The following is a 20,746-nucleotide window of genomic DNA, read 5'->3' as shown; positions in this document are numbered from 1 at the left end:
AATGTTGTATTATGTACTCAAACGATTTCACAAAACTTCAGAATGTTTATACTTGTTGACTTATGATTTGTATATCCAGGTGTCAGTGACGTCGCCTTACAATATCGCAGCAGTTGTTGTATTATATTATATGCAACCTATATTTGGCCTGTGATTTCTTTCTGTTCTGTACTCTTCTGTTCTGACAAACATGTTATAAGTAGTTAGGGAGAACTCCGGATAAATGTTATCCGAGTGACTGGTATCATATCAGCGGTCAGATAAGATAACTGAGTTGAAAGATAGAATTACACATTTAGCTTTGAAGTTATGCAATGGGCTTGATAAAATTATCGTAAGTGCTATTTTCGTGCACAGCGAAAAGAATGCAAAGATAAAGACCCTTCCGAGATTGATGTTATGAAGAAACAAGTGTGCATTTCCAGAGTAGACTGATTTTAGAATCATAATCAACATCTCGAATGTAGGCTAACTCCATATTGTTTGATCACTCGATTTCTAAAAGGTGTGACGCATGTTTTACGTTTTACTTTCACTTTCGCAAATAAGCATATGGATTAAAAGTACCAGACAGAGCTGTGTATATTAATTTTTCTCCTAATGTTCCCAGTGTTTGAGATTGTCGTATTTTCCAAAATTACGGAGATACAAACAAGTAGGTAGATCCAGATGCTGAGATTTGTGCGCAACGTGTTGGACTACATCTACTCCCACTAGTGAGAGATGGTGTCAGATGAGGTTGGGTGGCCTTGGAATTTGTTTCTTGCAGTTATGCAAGGGCTTGATAAATCTATTCATTATCATATAACTTCACTAGTACGATTATCTACGTACTGATAAACTTATCTCAATTGTAAGCTTAGTAACAATATTCTGTGCATTTTTCAAAACCTTACAAGTCTTTAAAATGGTTTTGCGGTAAAAGGGGCACCTGAATAGGTAACACACCGCACAAATATGTTGTGGTGTTCTGTCTTAAAATTAATCACCCAACAGGTCGTGCTTCAAATGTATCTGGTTGTAACATAATGATCAGGGATGGGATTAGATTATAGCGAATACTCAATGCAATCTCGTGTATGAGTTGTTTATTTAAAATGTCATTGAAAAATGATTAAATCTGATACAAATTCATGCGCATAAAAGCTAACAACGGATCTAACAAAACGATGCACACTGAGTTAAACAACTGATATAAATAAAATGACAGCGTTCTCAACTGGAACGAATCATAATATGTAGCTTAAACGAGTAATCAGCAAGAATTAATGGGTGGAAAAAAATAAACAATATCATTGACCTATGGATGTATCACCACTGATGATCAATAATTTAGTAATTAAACAAACAATATACATACTAAGAGTTTCATAGATGGATTTCAATGTGAATAAAGTATGGAATTTGTAAAATCACAATTAATATTTCATTCTAATATTTATTGGCGCCCAGTTGATGACCACGAAGAATTTTCAGAAACAACCACTCTATCGGATAGTGAAGGATTTACCAGACATAGCCCGCCACTCCCAACCTGCCGAAGGATCCCTGAGGAGTCACCTTGTTCGCTGCTGACACGTTGGACACGAAGATTTGGTCACTCAACGTGAGACAATCACTCTCGCCCTTCGAGGAAACGCCTGCACAGACAGCGGCAGACAGGTTATTGAAAACCTCCACCGAGTAAAATTTCAAATTGATCCACGAACATTCAATATATCAAATAATTTCATGACATAATGCTGAAAGGGAAAAGAGAACGAAAGTTTATATTTTACATACAGCTACAGCTGAAGAGTTCTCCCGGAAAGATAGGTTAATAGTGTATGTCGTTTTTAACACACAATCAATTCCCGGTTTGGTTGCGCACAGCCTACTGTAAGACATTTTGCGTTTCAGGCGCTTTTTTTTTTCTTCACAAAGCCATCCGTAAAGTGGACGAACTAATTTAAGACGTAAATAAACCATTCTTTGGTAACGATGTGCGCGAAAACGTAAACCCATATTTTAGTTCAGGTATAAAGAATAAACATTAAATATACAATTCCGTTGCACTGGTATTGCACGGACTGTTGGCTGTTTCCAAATGCAATATGCCATTTTTTGTGACCCGATCCAATGATATCTCTCGTAAATCACATTAATATATCGCCTTTAGAGTTCTTATTTCGTTCTGTTTTCAGTGTAGTGTGTTCTCTGTGTATTTCTTTGAGAAAGGTTTCAATGCGACCCTGAAGTGCTTAGGCTAGTTTAACACTAGTTCTGCATTATTGTGTTTTTTATATACAGTCAAAACATGGAACTAATAGAAAGCATACTTTTATTTATATTCCTTTATGTGTACAATGTGTACAGTTATTCATAATTATAGTTTTAAGGGTTATTTAGTTGATAATATATTAAATGCTAATTTTCCATAGCGATCAGAAGTTCGCCGAAATCTTCCCAAATCGGTCCAATTTGTATAAGGGGTCAAATTTTGTTTCTGAAATTTTCCAGCAAGTTATGCATGAATAAGGCATCCAACAGTTTCAACCTTCTGCTTATCACACTGAAAGTTAAGTAGTTTTGGACATATTCCATCAAACTTTGAAGAATACGATTGGGTCATACTGCTTTGACTTAGGAAAAGTTTAGGTTTAGAGTCTTGTTTGCTGTTAGGGAATCAGTTAAAGATCTTATTCAGGTTAGGTATTACCGTCCTTATAAAGGCAGAAAGAAAGCAAGTGACCTAACATACACTATTAACATTCCCGGGTAGGAAAACAGAAACACTTTTTTCTTGCTTATATGTTAAGTTAGTATGTGGACAGAAATAGACCTGTACATTATTCAATCAAATTAGTTGTACCTATCTCACACAGTGAAGAATTAAACGAGGACGTGAAATTCAACTGTATTGGCTTTGGTGTGACCAATCTTCGAAATTGGAAATTTTGAACAAATTGGACCATAAACCTTTGCATATGCTACCACAAGAGAAGAGGGAATTAAAACAGGTATTACGTGAATATGAGCACTTGTTTCCATATGTTCCAACACTAGCAATTCATTTCTACAATGACGTCGAAATTGTAGATTGTACACATGTGAAACAACATCCTTTCATAATGAATCCTCTGAAACAAGACTGTTTGAAGAAAGAAGTTACATACTTGCTGGAGAACTACTTCATCGAACCAAGGAAGAGATGTTCACCATGTATTCTAGTGTCGAAACTAGATAATACTTTCCGTATGGGTGCTGATTATAGAAAAGTAAACAGTATCAAGACGACGTATTCATTTTCCAATACCCGAAATAAACGACTGCATTGTCATAATTGGAAATGCTGAATATGTCAGAAAGTTTTACCTAGTCAAGGGTTTCTTGCAAATTACACTTGCGGAAAGAGCAAAGGAAATTTCAGCATTCATAACTCCAGATGGACCAATAAAGTGATGTCTTTTTTTATTAAAGTTTCGAATTCTACTTTCCAGCTGTTAACGAACATGAGTACATCTCATACAGAGAATTGTGAAGCCTATCAATAACATAATTTACAATGACACCTGGAATGATCACTGGGGAACTATTTGGAAGTTCTTTTATCGACTCATTCATGCAAATTTTGCTAATTACTTTAAGTAAAAGTGACTTCTACCATGCTTGTGGTACATTTGTAGGATATGTTGTGGGACAAGGTCAACTTAAAGCTATAGTAGTTAAGGGCAAGGGGATTCATTTATTTAACTTAATCATTGTTTTTAATGCGAGTGCTTGAACTATCCAGTTTTATTGGAATACTAGCTTTCGTTGAGTTACTGTGAATTCATTTAGAGATTATTTGGATTTATAACTGTTACGGAATTACTGTAAATTCAATTAAAGGTATTTTGGGACGAATTTATTGTGATTCTTCAGTACACAATTTGACATAATTTGAAATACCATTGGAACTAAATCGGATTACTCAACACTTTTGGAACTGATAGCCACTTAGGACCATTCATCATACTGTAAATTATATTTACTTTTCCACTTTGTATTATAAGGAAATGAATGTATTTCCAGTATTTTGAAACTTGATAGTTTTCGCTTTTTTTGTTACTTATTTTAAAACTACAGAGTCGTAACAATTCTTTTGACAACATCGTTATTTTATTTTATTTATTAACAAAGTGAATTATTAAAAATGTCGTCTATCGAAATACAAACAGTAAATTTTCTAATATTTTTAATAGAAAACTACCAACTGGACACATCTGATACTCTTCTATCACCTTTCTTTTTTTAGAATTCTCGAGGGAAAGGTGGTTTAGTGGGCTCACCAAAAATGATGATAAGTAGTTAAGTAGGACTCTGGATAAATGTTTTAAGAATGATGGGCATCCAGTCAGGTAAAATAACTATGTTTTAAAAATTAGAATTTTGGATGGGGTCTAATAAACCCGCTAAATGTCATATAGAAGTACCAAAAGATTTGCTGCTGCTGAACTACTGCTAAGATATCGCAGTAATAAAAATGGAAAAATATTCAGCTGATTTCAAAAACCGATACAACTCGACCAAATTATTGTGCGTTAAAAAGATAGCACATCTGGTAATTTACCGCACAATTCGGTTGCGGTGGCATATCTGAAATCTGGTAACCTAATAGATCGTTCTTCAAGTGTATCTTGTATTACACATGTCGCCATTAACAAGTGAAGCATACCATTAGTATATTTCCATACAACAATAAATCTTGTTTCACACGCACTTGCAAGCATATCGTGTAATTATTATTTCGTTCTGTGTTCACTGTAGTGTGTTCTCTGTGTATTTCTTTGAGAAAGGTTTCTTTGCGACCCGAAACTGTTTAGGGTAGTTTAAAACTAGTTCTTCATTGTTGCCACGTCTTTATTTTGATTCTTTTTAGCGACAAGGCGAATTATCAAAATGCCTTCTATCGAAATACAATCAAATTTATGAAACTTTAGAATACGAAACTACTAACTGGACAAGTTTGATTCTCTTTCCTCCTTTCTTTCTTTAGAATGATATTATTCTTTGTTAATTTATACAAATTCAGAGACCTCTCAGAGAGTTTAAAATTGCAATTTAATTGAAGAAAGAATAATTATATTTCCTTGTTATGGTAGGAAGATATGTTCAAATACCTTAGACTGATTTTGTGTTGCTCATAAGACGAACAATTGACACAGCAGTAATAAACGTATAAGCATATATGTGAATAAAGTACAAGTCTAGATTCATGTGTCCAGTGCGTAAAGTACATTCTTAGCTTCATGCTTGAATATGAGAAACCAACCAGCTACCGTAATCAACACGCATACAATTTCCATATGTTCGCTTACATTCGAACAACAATTACGTAATTGGTTAAAGTATAATATAAAAGTTTTGAAGATTATTGTATTAATTAATACGATTAACAAATGAAACTAATCATACGGGACTTATCTTATTAATTAAAAAGCGTTCAAATAAAGGATATTTGACTGATATAGTCAAAGTAAAGTAGAATATAGGCTGAGCTAAAGGCTGTAGTTGCACACTAATAATTTCTTGAAACATCGTAATAGCTATAATCAAACAGGAAACATATTCCATCTTCAGGAACCTTCCGATTACTTAGTGTGACCTGCCCCTACCTCAAAAATTCTCTTTTAAATCTATAATATAAGAAATGAATAATGAAGAAGTGAAGAAAATACACCTTTGAAGATTTAGTTTATACCTATTATTTTGTCTTATAGAAGCTTTTATAATATAGCATATGCGCTCAGATTAGTGGTCCAATCTATCTGTGAGTCAATATGAAACGACAAGAGTCTTCTGTAGGTGTTTATATGCTACAGACAGATACGAAAATATCCAGTATGACCTGTTTTAGATGACACCTTCATATAAGAACTTAATATGTAATATTAATGAACACTTCTTATTTTTATGTGTGTATCTGCAACATCAGCATATTATATATAAATAAGTTTCAGTAAGTATGTTTGCATCTGCAAAAGGTGCAAAACGGGGTCGTCGGTGACAATACGTATCAACATGCCGGGGACACACCACTAAACGGAAATGCCTCCGTTTTGAAATAGTGGAAGATATGGATTGCCACAACCTTAGTAATAAAAACTTGAAACAAAACCATTTGACCATGTACCGTTTGGTTGTTATTTTGTTCATATCATAGCATAAAGAAAAATACTATGCTTTCTCCTCGCGCACTTTGCTACGAAAATAAATGTTTCAGCAAAATGATCTATCATGATTCAAATCAGGCATGTGATGGTGGAAAAATAAGTATTACATATTTTTGTTGTAAGACAGCGAAGAAGATCGAATACTAATTTATAACCCACTGTTGGTACCAAACTTTCGCCAAAATGAGGCAGACCGGGAAAGAAGAACTGAACAGACACCACTATTGCAAATACATTGAAATGTAGTTAAATTATGATTTGATTGAAAAAAGACGTAGATTATCAAGATATATATGTTCTGATTTGCACCCATATTTTCAAACCGATCAAGAATCTGCTGGCTCGGTCAGACGTTAATTGGGGATTCGATCGTGTGCACACAGGGGCGCATCGGCCAATAAAGACAACATATAAGGTTTGGTGACCTTTGTTTTGTCGACCTTTTCTTAGGCTGAATTTTGCAGATTATTTTGTTTCTTTTCTTTACTACCAAAGTCACCAAAGGAAGTTAAAGATAAAACAGTTTTGAGGTCACTGCGACATAATTTACATCGTGTGTGCTTAGATTTGGTAGTCTTTGCAATGAAATACTAAACCCATAATCAAATACCAAAACTACTCAACATGATTAACACATTTGTTTTCACATTAAGAATAGTCTTTGCTTTAGTATAGAGTCAAGTAACACTACCTTGACTCTAATCATTTTCAATAGGATCAGCTTTTGGATCCAAGCAAGGCTTGTCAGTTACAAGTGGATTAACACAATTTTATTTCCGGCTATGTCATTGCCTATCAACAAATGAACACCCTCAATTGGCAAAAAATTCACAGCGTCGCTAGTCACTGGTCCTGAAACTAAATCTGATGACAAATTAAAATTATGGACTGGAATTTGAACAAAGTAGGTCCCTACCTCCTATCATTTTCAGAAGAAGAAATCTTCTCAGAGAAAGGCAAAGTACATGATAATAAAAGACTATAAGACGCTCCAGTGTCCCTTGATATTTTTATAGGGATATGATTGACAAAATCACCACTAAGAGATTTAGAACTGTTCGACATGGATGGTTCTAATTCTCCATCATAGAATCAGATTGGTACTTGTTTATCCCAACAAATGAATTGATTCCAATGCATGATCATGTCCGTGACCTCTGAGAAAGAAGAGCGTTTGGATTAATTTAAAGCAATCAGAAATAACGAGCCCTAATTTCCGTCTCAGAAATTTTAGTCTGATAAGTTGTGACGATTGAAAGTTGTAAATCTTAGTCTTATAAGTTGTGACAGATCGAAAGTTGTAAGTTTTTGCATGATACTTAAATGCTTTCTTACTACGAACCTGCTGAGAGAAAAACCTATTGCAATAAGAACGTCGTGAGGCAAGGAATAGTTGTTTGATTTATCAGTAGCGTTTTCCAAAGTGTCTACATGGTGTTCATCAAAGTAAGTCTAAGGTCTCTATGGACGCAGTGTTTGAACTCTTTGACGAACAGGAGTTGTCTAACTTTGTTATAATCTTTATCGATCATGTTAGATGCGCACCACCTATCAAATAGTTCTTCTTTTTCACAAGCAAACTCGACATGTGATTGTTTATTTTCTGTTTTGCAATTCCGAAACTGTCGAAATGCTTCAGGTACCAACTCATAACCCTTCGAGATACATTCTTGACCAAACCATAATATAACTTGCTTCTACTGACAGTGAATCATAAACTTCACGGGCATTGTCAATACGTACACACTGTAGTAACAAAGTCCAGTCATCTCTTGACCATTTACATTTTTCCCGTATGTTTAATATGCATCTTTTTCTTTCAGTGGTGTACTAGTCTAATAGTTTTGGTAACATTAAAAACTCAGTTTTCGTTTAATTTTAATCGCATTTCCATGTCTCTTTTTTGGTTTTTTTTTGCAATTTTATTGGCATCTCCCTCTTCTTTTTGCATTTAGGTCTATCTTTTTTCTTTCGCATTTGCATCTGCATTTGCAGCTCTTCACTTTCTCTTTCTTCCTTCTTAATTTGAAATAAATTCTCTTTTTGTTTCTTCGTTTTGCATTTGTGTTTGTATTTTTTAAATTACTCTTTGTAGCTGACTTGTTCTTAATTCTAATCCCATCTGACCTTTTATTTTAATTTTTTCATTTCATATCAGACCTAGATTGAGACCAACTATTAATTTCAAAGCACTTAATCAGAAAATGTGTTTTCCACCAAATACTTGACCACACTGCTTTCATTTTTCTGTTTTAACATAGACGATATTACGTCCGAAACTAGAATAGTGGCTGACAATCTCAAGCAAGTCATCTTTATTAAACACTCCTGGGTCGGACCCTTCCTGGGTCGGATTGGAAATGAAACTCTGCACCCTAGATGACATTGTGAAAGCTTGTTGTCTCAAATGTGTAAAATCAAAATACTAGGGATAACACATTTCCAAAATAAAAGTAATTTAAATTTTCAAAATCAATGTATCTATATTTCTGAAATATTTCTGAAATTCTTATTCAGGACGAGCATCCAATTTCTGGTACGACTTTATGGTAATACACTAAGTAGCGTAAAAAACCTAAACCAACAAATTTTCTGAAACTTGAGAAGAAATTAATTATCAAAATTATGCAATAAAAATGCTAGAGTAACTTACAACAGTATAAACTGAATAAAAATAATCCCAATAGGTTCTGTTCACGTCCAAAAGAATCCAATGGTCCGAATGAATTTCAAATGTAGGTATCACAATGGCAAATTCCAGACTTTCTTTGCATATTTCACAATAGTTTCAATGAGCAGTTTGTAATTCCAACGAATAATTGTAACAAGTTGTAGTTGTAGTTGTTGTAGGGTTTAACGCCATTTTTCAGCACACGATAGACTATACATGGTGGCCAGTATCAATGGTGGGGGAAGGACCCGGAGAAAACCCCCGGGAAGAACCACCGACCCACGAGAAGCTACTGGCAAGCTTTCTCACATACCCACATTGGCCGAATCCGAGTCTCGAACCCACGCAGACAGAGGTGAGATGGCAGTGATCCGTAACGGAAAGCGCTTTAGACAACTCGGCCACTCGGGGCCCCAATTGTAACAAATGTCTCCTCTCAAATTATCTTAACACAACATCAGATACAGTTTAGAAAATGAAAGAAGAATCAGAAATAAGAATGTATCAACAATATGAACAAATCTGATTGCTCAGTTCACTCCTTACATACACTTTCACGAGTCTATTACAACTAGATGTCGCAACAATTTAATTCTTTTAGGAAAGGAAGTGTAATAAAAAGATTTAACTCTTGATATTCAGCTACGTTAAAAGATAAACCATCACGCGAGATATTAAATAACACATGGTTGACTCTGCTGCAGTGCATTCGTTGAGACATATACACACATCGAAAATACAGATCGCCATTTTCCATAGAGCGGAGTCAAAGCAGAAATACATTAAAGCAAATTCAATTGAGTAGACATTTCTTCAAGTTTTAACAGTATTAACGTTACACATAATTGGTCTACATTGTAAGGTTCTTCCGTGGAGTACAACCATTATTTCAAAATGCACTATAAAATATGCAGTGTTTTTGCTTCATTGGAAATGTGTACAGTTTACTTAATTTTCTAAAAAGCTATGAAAAAAATTCAGTTCAAGCCAATTTATCTGTTGAAACCATATTTTTAAAGAATCCCGCAGCTACGCGGTAGATACAGGTTTGAAATTCGGATAGGCATTTGTTTCGTGTTTATTGTACTAATCATTTAAATGTGATATATACCATATAATATTATTAATGTTGTTTTTTTATATATGCACATTTGTATATTATTGGCAACACAGAACCCCCGATATTGGCCCAAACAAGCCTATTTCCCATTTTCAGTCATGATATAACCAATAATGTGTTAAAGGTGCCTTAAAAGCGAGAATAGCAAAACCAACCCAATCTTTATTATAACACTTATCCTTTACCTGGCATGACGCCCCTGTATCTAATAGGGGAAACATATCTTCAGTGAATGGTAAATTAAAGTCACAGTATCTGTCAGGTACATGAATAAGATACATGCAACTTTCATAAATAACGAATTTTCAGCTTTCCAACAGTCATACAAAAGACACGATAATTGTTACAGTACATAATGATAAGGTAATATCACACCTATCTAATCACAGAAGTAGCTTTTTATAGCCATTGAATGAATCTGTGTATATATATATATATATATATATATATATATATATATATATATATATATATATATATATATTCTAACAGTAATAACAAAACAACGTTGATATGAACTAGTTCATATCTCATTGTACAAGGTTTCTAAGTTTAAAGGTGAATTATGCTGCAGAAAAATAACACTCCGATATTTCTTTCCCTAGAGAAGTTCTTAAGCCTAGTCCATATAGTTAAGTATATTTTATTAGCGTCGAAACCATGCAGTTGACGTGGGGTTTGATATCGATAATGTTAAACGCTGTGCACATGGAGGTTTAGACATGTTTAATTATGATCAGACATCAAATGAACCTCATTCCCGTATTTATCTCTCATGTAATATAGATTCCGTATTTAGGTTCTGATTTACGAACTGTTTCTTTTCTTTGTCGCATGGCAATTATGTCAACCTGGTGTCACATAATTGCGTATAATTAATGTTTACTTATTTTATATGGTCTAAAATATGCTCGGATTTCTGCGTAAAGCGTAACCGAGAATGGTTTGCTTACAGCCTACATAATTTCAAAATACCGAGTTGAGTTTATCCCCTACTGCACAAGCAAAGTGCTTGAATAAGAAAACCGATATACCTTGACCTCACTGGCCGTGGATTGCACCATAGTCAGGCTACTTATAGACTCCAGGTAGACAGTAACTTCACACGACGAAAAGTCTTGTCAGTAGAGCTGTCCACTTTACGGGGGCAAACTCTACAGCTGTAGAGGTACGAGAACTATAAGACTGTATGTTTTTCTCTATTCGTTCTATGTGATATAATTGTTTGATATATTGGTTAATCCAGAATTTATTCTAGATTATAGTCAGACCTATGTCATATAACGCCAGGTTATTAGATGCCCTACAGTCTGTGTTCAAGTTCGCCATTTTATAACTGAACAGGCGATTTGAATGTTGCATGTATGAAAATTTATTTTAGTGCTGAAAATTCGGTAAGATTCTTCTTGTCAGATATCAGGTTATTATGACAATTATCTTTTACAGTAGTGGCGATGAAATGATTTGTATGTAATAATCAACTCCAAGTACGCGAATGCGTAACATACATCACAGCATTTGTGTATAACCTTGTCGTATGTACTACGCAGCTTTAATCTTTATCCATGTTGTGGTGTTTGTAGGGTTGAGCATGTGTCTGAACTTGGAGGTATGATTTTAGCCGTTGAGCTAATAGCATGGATGCAGAGTCGTGGTACTTGGTGGGTTGTTGTATAACATGTGCTGCTATCGGTGATGACGTTGGCTCGGAGGAAGATAGTGGTTATCTGGTGTTAAGTGAGCAAAGGTTCGGGACCAAAGGGTATGCAGCAGAAAAGGAGGGTTGCTGAGGAATCCTGCTGGAGACTGGGAGGGGCGGGCAATGCGTAGTCGCTCTTTGATCATCCGACACTGCAGTGGGACACGAGATAATTTATGGTAGTCAACTGGGAATATGTTCCGCCCTTTTGTAAATATGTTCAGTATCTAGCATCACTGTTTGAGCGAACATCGCAATTTATACAGTATCAATATTTGAGTGAAAACCATATATTTGCGCTTGTCCTACTCTTGGACCAAATATTATCCGTATTTGTTAAAAAAATCCATAAAGTATTAACCCTTGGTGAATATTCATCACGTATTCATAATTGAGTAATTCATAAGTTTATACCCTTAGTGATAGATTCAAGTGTTTGTCTGGTGTTAATTTCTAAACATTGATCATTAATGGTGAAAGGTCCATAAGTCAATCATGTTCTGTTTGTGATTTAGATTGACAAGTTCTTGTTCATTACCTGTTTGAACAGCATATTATGATTTGTTCCAATTCGCAACTATATTTGTTTTCCTTTTATCAGTTCAATTAAGTGTGCATAATTTATGTCAAATCTATTTTTGAATTTATGCTCAGGAGTTTCGCGTCATCTTTAATTTTTCAGTCATAATATAAATAAAAGTCCTGTTCATGAAATTGTTCTTAGCGTCTTCACAGTAAGCTGACCCAAACCCAGGACCATCCTGTTACACCCGTTCTTGATAAAAACTACATGTATTGGATACTAGTAATTGTTTCATTTTGTTTTATCGATCCTAAAACTGCATGTATTGGATACCAGTACTTGTTTCATTTTGTTTAATCGATCAGATGCAGAGCCCTAGTAAAGCTCCGCATTAATCCTAAATCAAAATGGCTGTTTTTTTTTAGATAAGATATTGACAACAGCAAAGCAAAGAGGACTAGTCCTTACCTAACTAAAATAAAAAGCTAGAGAATATGTTCAAAACACAAAACTCAGATATCATAGTCGTAATTTAGCAGGCTAATAGGGGAATCGAAGTTTAGAAAAGCCTGAAAAATTCTGCTAATCTATGTTTCATTTTAATAAAAATTACAATACATCATTTGTGATTTTGAGTTTATGTTTTGTTTAAAACATTTGAAAAAGAAGGATCCATATATTTAGGTATGCAATGCTCGTAATCACGTTAGGAAGGTATCGTCCAAGAATACTCGATCATTTTCCTACTTTATCTACAATTGAATTACAGTTTGTTGATCAGCATCATGATATTAGTCCGATACAAATCCTTTAACTATGTTTGATTTGCTCATACAATCGCGCCGAATTGGCAGTTTTATGTAACACTACAAACCAAACATTTCATTTCAATTCTAAATCTGAAACCAACATGGTTGAGCCATTCGGTGTGTACTTTTTATCTCTTCTAGTTCTATAGATTAATATGCGGGATGTTCGACTGTTTCATTAAATAAAGCTTTTAGAGGCACAATTTATAACATTATAATTTATTGTGTCCCCATGTATTTGAAATTGAATATAAAGAATATTATTTAAGGTAAAGCTATTGTTCCTTTCATCTTGTGCAAACACGTGCACAAGGGTAGAAACGATATGCAGTGCATAAAGATCTGCAGAGCGAGATAACATTCCTTTGTGAACGGGAAAAAACCACTTACGAAATCCATAAACAAGTACTTTCACGTTAACCGTTAGACAGGTACAGATAACCTTTGGCCTAAGGCAGGTCAAATGCAAATGACTAATTCTGGTTTTCATTTGTTCAAATCTTTAAATCTTGTGCTTGTGTGCGTGCGCAGTGTCACGAAGTAAAGTAAAGCTATTGCAAAACAACATCTTTCATTTACAGGAAGAAGAGGACTAGCACCAATATTTTCGGTGAGTATGAGATCTCAGAAGCCTCTATGCCTTTATAATCAATAATATAAGAAATCAATATTAAAAAAAAGGTCCAAACGCATACCTTTGTGATGTTACCAGTGTAAGACTTATCTTTACAACGGAACTTAACACAGTTCCTTGTTGACTTTTAAACTTAGATTTGTTCAAAATAAGTTACTCTGGTTTGTTTCTAGTCATTGTTTTAGCAAGTTGAAACATTGTTTCAGGTAACTTTATACAGGAAGAATAATCAAAGTGAATAATGTATTTTAAATTAAATGCATAGTTCATGGATGGACAGTATAAATGAGATATACAGGGAAAAGATGAAAAATGTGTATATTTTTAACAGATGGTCTAAGTCGCAACCAGCACCAAAAAATTAAAGTTAAGGCCAGAAATCAAAACAAACATCCTTACTATGTAATAAACACATTACAAAGAAATTCGGAGAAGGGATGAAAATGGTCCTTATTCAATATAGTCCTTTACAAATGGATCTTCAAAGAGAATTTGTGACCTCACCTTGAATACATGGTTGGATAATACAATTCTTTGAGGTTATACAAAATGTAAGTAGGTAACACACACGTATATGTTTAAACAATGTTTATATTGGAAGATTACTTTCAAGCGGTACGTATTAAGTAATGAATAAATAAGGATGCAAATATAACTGCAAAGATAATCGTACTAATATGGGTTGAAAAAGATGAATAAAAGTTGAAAAAAACAGAAAAGGTTACATTTAAAATGTTGTATTTCAGAAGATTAAAACAATTCTTTGTTGATAAATATAGGATAGGACAAAAAAAAGGAAAAAGTAAAGATCGCATCCTTCATGAATCAGACACGAGACATCCTCCACTTGTAACTGCCTGAGGTAGTTCCTATCAGAAAGTTTTTTACATGATCATGCAGACTAATATCGACGATTTAGATTGGTATGAAAATCAAGTCTTTGATTGAAAATTATAAAGGATAAAATCAGAACATGCCGGAAATACATTTTTGGTAATCATTATAATTTGTTGCCATTCCTTCCACGATTATTGTAATTAAACTATTATTTTTGCCACTTACATAGATATAGAAAGAGGAAATGAATAAATAACTGACAAACTTCAGCAGGTGGTGCAATCAGCTATTTATTTCCATTATCCGTGTATTTGTCACTACGTGAGTTGTAAATATGGTAGCGAACGTTTAAATAATTTGTTAGGATCTTAAAAGAATGCTATAAGCGGACTGTGAAAATTTAGGTTATTTCTGCAAACTGGATCATGATTAAAAATGCACAAGTCTGCATGTTTGCGTAAAAGCAAAAGACTGACACCGAACAGTGCAAAACAATTTTTACCTGCCGTAAGCGTCTTCGCCTAAACCCTTCCAGGTGGTAAAAGGTCTGTACAAACAACTTCCATTTCTGATAGCCTTATTAAATATATATAAATATATTTATAACTAACTAACTAACTGACTAACTAAACTATATATATATATATATATATATATATATATATATATATATATATATATATATATATATATATATATATATATATGTGTGTGTGTGTGTGTGTGTGTGTGTATATATATATATATATATATATATAGAGAGAGAGAGAGAGAGAGAGAGAGAGAGAGAGAGAGAGAGAGAAATACATTTAGATGCAGGTATACATAGATACAGATGTATTTATATGTAGATGCATATGTATGTAAGTATTTCCCCTGTTTTCAAGGACCTCAATACAACATTTATTGTCAGCTGAAGTTTTCTTAAACGCTCCAATACCACAAATAATTTTAATGTCGTCATCTAATTACCACTTTTTCATGAGACTGTGATTTCATACTTGAATGTATTTTCTTGATTCATATTCTGTATTATTTATTAGTACGCGTTTCTGGGCAGTACATCGGTGTTCATTCCACGTACTACCAACATGACCCAAACACTTAAGACGTAGACTTTATTCCTACCGTAAACGACTAAAAACCTATGCGTTAGAATATCTCTAACATTCATTATGATTAGGAATTAGTCAGGATCCATTAAAAAGTAAACAAAACAAAACAAAAAACAATCAGCAATGCTGCCATAAAGACTTGTAAGTACTGTTCGTTATGACGCCTTATCCAGGTAATTGATTAATTATCCCAATAATGAATAAAATCATCATATATATCTATAAAAAAGAGACGGAAATACACATAGTGCGTTTATACCTTGTTTACGTTACAATGTACAAACTTGGCAGTCTAGTGTTTTTGATTCCTACAAAAGTAAAACTTTTAGGGTATTTTAAAATTGTTAAATTTTGTAACCTGTTTAACTCGTTTGCCTGAAAAGAATAAAATAATTTTAACTACGTTCTGTTTAACGAATAATATGTTCAACAACGATACTTGAAGGTGGAAATTTTTTAGATATATCTGAAAGAAAATATGAAATATTCGTCAACGCCTCACAATAATTTGCTGATTATTTTCACTATTTTTAGTTAAGTCAGCATATTCCTGAAAGAAGCATGAAGTCTCTAATGTAATACATACAAATTTAGTATATTCTAAGTAATCAAATGATAACGTACTTTTCAGATTAAATAAAATATATAACTAATGTTGTTTCTATGTAAACTCTTCTCGTTTTGATATCCATATCCAAAATATAAATAGTGATATACTCTGTGAAATGTTTACTCTTTATGTATCTACTATGCCATCAAAATTAATAACTGTACTTCATCCGATATATCCATTGTTAGACCTGAGCTGAAAATAATTTCGGTTCGGTACCTTCTGCTACTGCCACAGATATTTCAGATCTTCTTCTTATTATTATTACTATTATTATTATTATTATTATTATCATTATTATTATTATTATTATTATCATTATTGCAAGTGCTATTTTGATACACGGCAAGAAGATTACGACGACAATAATAAGTTAAGTGTAGATTCCACAGTAGACTGAATTAATAATCAGAATCCTCTTCTCGTATAAGTTAATTCCATATTGTTTGATCACTTGCTCGCTGCATTTCTTAAAAGTATAACGCATATTTCAAGTCTAGCATTCTCTTTTCTTAATAATCAACGGGAATAAAAACAAAAGACGGAGCTGTGTATATTTACTTATTGTCTGACGGTGGCTTTGTCTTGGTCTTTCCAATGTTCTCAATTCTCGTATTTGCCAATATTATGGAGACATAAACGTGCAGGTAGAACCAGAGGAAATATATTTGTGCGCGACGTATTGGACTGGAATCTGCTCCCATGAGTGATGGATGAGGGAGCATGGAATTATTTTTGTCTTGCAATTATGCAAGGAAGTTGATAAGCCTCCTGCTCATTGTCAGTTAACAGTACTATTAAGATTTCCATGTTAGTGAGCTATTACAAAAAGATCTACCAAACTATTAACTTAGTATAAATATTCAGTGCATTTTAGAAACGGAACAAGTCAGCAAAATTGTTTTGCGGAAATATGACATCTCAATCGGTAAGTTGCTGCACAAATAGTTTGTGGTAAAAGGTTTGAAATCTGGTAACCATGTAAGTCGTACTTCAAGTGTATCTGGTATTCCACGGATCGCCGTTACCAAGACTTGATCTAATTCTTTTCTCGTTCTGTATTCCTTGTAATGTGTTGTGTTTGTATTCCTTTGAGAAATTGTTCATTGCGGCCAGAAAACACTGAGGCTAATTTAACACTAGTTCTGCACCGTATTTTCAGTTTGTTGTTTACTTAGTCAAACTATGGACTTGTTAGTCCATATTATTCTGTCTTTATTTTGACAGCATCTTTACTTGATTTTATTTAGCGCGACAAGGTGAATTATTCTTTTAAAAATGTCTTCTTTTGAAATACCAATAGTAGAATTTATACACGTTTAAATAGAAAACTAAACACTGAACACTTCTAACAGTCTTCTATCCCCCATTCGTTCTTTGGAATTCTTGTCGTCGTTGCTAATTTATACAAAACTAGCTACCGCTCAGAGAGGTTATAATTACAATTTAAGTTAAGTAAATATACTGAAGTATCCCTAACAAGGTAGGAATAAGTGTCTAAATACCTCAGACTAATTTTGTTTTTTACGGGACGATAAATGGATTCTGTAGTAATACACACGTGTATACATATATGTGAATAAAGTATATGGCTTAGATTCGTGCATCCAACCAGAGGAATCAATAAGCTACTGACGAACACGCATACAATTGCATATGTTCGTTTACATTTGAATAGCATTTGTATAAGCGGTTAAAATAAAATGTATGTATGTTTGCAAAAGGATTCTATTAAGTAATATCCTTATAAATAAATCTATAAATCATAAATGGCTTTTCCTCTTAAATAAGAGCATTAAAATGACATTTTACTGATGAACATGGTCATTGTAGCGTAGACGGAATTGACTCATGTGAGATAAATTTGACAATAGTTGCAAACTTGCCATATTACCGAAGTAATAAATTCGTAACACATATGAATAGCTACAATCAAACAGGCAAAATATATCATCTTTGGAAATCTTCTTATTACTTAGTGTAAACTGTAAACTGCACCTCATTCCAAAAATCTATTTAAACTCTATTAGGTAAGAACTGAATAAAACCGCCTTTCTATGAAGACTTATTTTATACCTATTCTTTTGTCTTATAGCTGCTTTTTAAATTGGCGCATGTCCTCAATTTAGCTGCCCCGCCCACTTTTTATCTGGCTATGATTCAGTACAAAATGAAAATAAGTTTTCTATAAGTGTTTATATGCTACAGACAAATACATATAGTATAACCTGCCTTAGGAGACATCTTCACATTATGAATATAGTAGATAATATTAACGGACGCTTCTCATTTTTATGTGTGCATTTTTAACACCTACACATGGTATACATAAGTTTTATTGTGTGTCTGTGTGACCTGCGTAATCAATTGTTTGTACATTAAGTGGATGATTCCTGAATCACAGACCATTTGAAGTAGTCTGTGGTCTTAGTAAGTTCATATAATTACATACGAGGCATCTATGAATTCTTATAGCAAGGTGAAAGTCTCAAATTAGTTCTTGCGATTGGTGTTATGAATTCTATATAAGGTACTATTTCTCAGATCGAAAATTAACTTGTCTAGTTTTCTATTAGAAATCTGGACTCGACAATTACACCTGTCATTTTAAATTAGCATTAACATCACATTTTCTATATTGTTTATAGACCTAGCTACACGTTTCATACGGCCTAATTGGTAATATCATTTCATATAACGATGTTGTGGTACTACATATAACACTCGAATTACGCCGCTGAATATCACAATTTACAACCCCTCCCCAACAAAGACATTTACAAAAGAAAAGTATTGGGTTTGTATTCTGCATTTCTCTGCCTATGAAATTCTAAGATGTACCTATCTAGATGGTCCAAAAGACTTTTCACGTTGCACTCCAATATATTACAATTCGGTTTTGCTTCCTCTGGTTTATTCCTTATTGTTTAACTTGATAAGGAGATAACGAAACTGGAAGTGACATACCAAGTTAAGTAAGGAAACCTCAACTTTACATTTTTATGATTTTATGTGATGAGGATACAACAGGAAAAATGTTTAAACGTGCTAGAAAATACACGAGATAGAGATTGCACAGTAAACACAAGAAACACGAAACCCGGGCGTAGAACGTCTCAAATGTGAGTCATATTTGTTACTATTTTGTTCGGAAATCTATCGAAAATAACTGAATGAAAACTAATCATGCATTTTTATACATCAAGTATAATGCAAATTTTATTATAGTTCGATGTCCGTCCATCTGTCTACCTGTTACCAGCTTGGTTTAAACGTAATATATCGAATTGTCCACATGATACAATGTGCAGCAAAGAAGAAGCATATCGATTTTGGAGTCAAATGTCGAATGTCAGTGTGATTGGGACGTAACGAAGAAACCTAGTTTGCGCATAATAACTTGAGCTCTCCACGTCTACAGTTATCAAACTATGTTGGCTGGCTTGCACCTTTAGGTAAGGAAGAAGCCCGTCGCATTTTGGTTCATAAGATCAAAGATTATAGATACAGTAACTAAATTAACACAAATAGTCTCCATACCGTACGATTAGTTTTACATCATATACATGTTCCAAACTTTGTGCACAGCGTGCACGTTCAGGAAGGAAGGTAGCAAATAAATTTTGGGTCAACCGGTCAAAGCCACTGTAACTGAAAACAATAAACGTTTCTTCAAAAATAAATTTTTTCAGCATGATCAGATTAGTTTTACAAATTATATATGGATCAACCTTTGCGGATGGCCTTCATTTGGAGCAATGAACATAGGTGTCATTTTTGTGGTCAAAAGGCGAAACGTCAACGTCATTGGGACTAAGAGAATAAAAATGGTTTGCGACAATGATATTAGTTCTGCATTGTATATCTGGATAAAACTCGGTGGATATCCTACAGGTGGGAAGAAATAAAGCTCTCTACTGTAGGGTCAGAAGGTCAAAGATCAAAGTAATTGTAATTGAAAAAGAAAAAATATACTGCAGAAAAATATTAGTTTCCAAACGGGCTCCTTCACTAATGCTTGGAGGTGATTTATAAGATATGTAAGGAAAAAAAAAACACATCGGTTTTGAGGTCAGCCTGGTTAAAAGGCAACATCAGTGTGAATCAGGAAAGAAAAATGGTTTTCGACTAATTCCTATATTTCTGGACCACATACGTTGATCAAAATTTGCGATGGGTTTGGAGATAAAGCATGACAAAGGTTTGGGGTGAAAAGGGCAAAGTTAATTGTTAGGTTATTAAAGAAACTATAGCTTTTGGCGACTGAAAGTCAGAGGTCACGGACACAGGAAGTCTGATGAGAAACTAATGGTGCCTGTATATGAATTGAAGTTCCAGACCGCGTGCCTTGACCGATGGCCCGGGTCACTGAGACCTGCTGGTCAGAAATCACTGGAGTCAATTATAGCCTAATGGCGCTTAATTAGAGGACCACTGGGCATTGGAGGGGTGAGTGCAGTGGCGTTCACGGTACACATTTTACATTCTTCAAGCAATTATTATGTTGTCATGATATGTTTGAATGATAGTCCAA

General features: G+C 33.9%; 2 protein-coding genes across 4 annotated transcripts in view; both read left to right on the top strand.

Moving 5' to 3' along the window:
* Window positions 1–11,096: 11,096 nt before the first annotated feature.
* The window catches only part of LOC149786643 (thymidine phosphorylase-like), a 31,579-nt gene continuing 21,929 nt past the window's right edge, over window positions 11,097–20,746 (top strand). The window contains exons 1-2 of one of the 3 annotated variants that reach the window (XM_089977161.1): window positions 11,097–11,153; window positions 13,598–13,626. The gene's annotated coding sequence lies outside the window, so the exon portion shown is untranslated. Of the gene's footprint in view, window positions 11,154–13,497; window positions 13,627–19,648; window positions 19,668–20,746 lie in introns of those variants that run through there. The other 2 variants (XM_089977160.1, XM_089977162.1) reach the window with 2 other exon arrangements.
* The window catches only part of LOC149786638 (thymidine phosphorylase-like), a 257,020-nt gene continuing 249,809 nt past the window's right edge, over window positions 13,536–20,746 (top strand). The window contains exon 1 of the mRNA XM_089977159.1: window positions 13,536–13,626. The gene's annotated coding sequence lies outside the window, so the exon portion shown is untranslated. The remainder of the gene's footprint in view (window positions 13,627–20,746) is intronic.

Source organism: Sinohyriopsis cumingii, chromosome 12 (genome assembly GCF_028554795.1).
Source record: "Sinohyriopsis cumingii isolate HCF-2022 chromosome 12, ASM2855479v2, whole genome shotgun sequence".
In the NCBI taxonomy this organism is placed as follows: domain Eukaryota; kingdom Metazoa; phylum Mollusca; class Bivalvia; order Unionida; family Unionidae; genus Sinohyriopsis; species Sinohyriopsis cumingii.
Note: the sequence above shows the minus strand (reverse complement) of the source record. Positions and strands in the feature narration are given on the sequence as shown.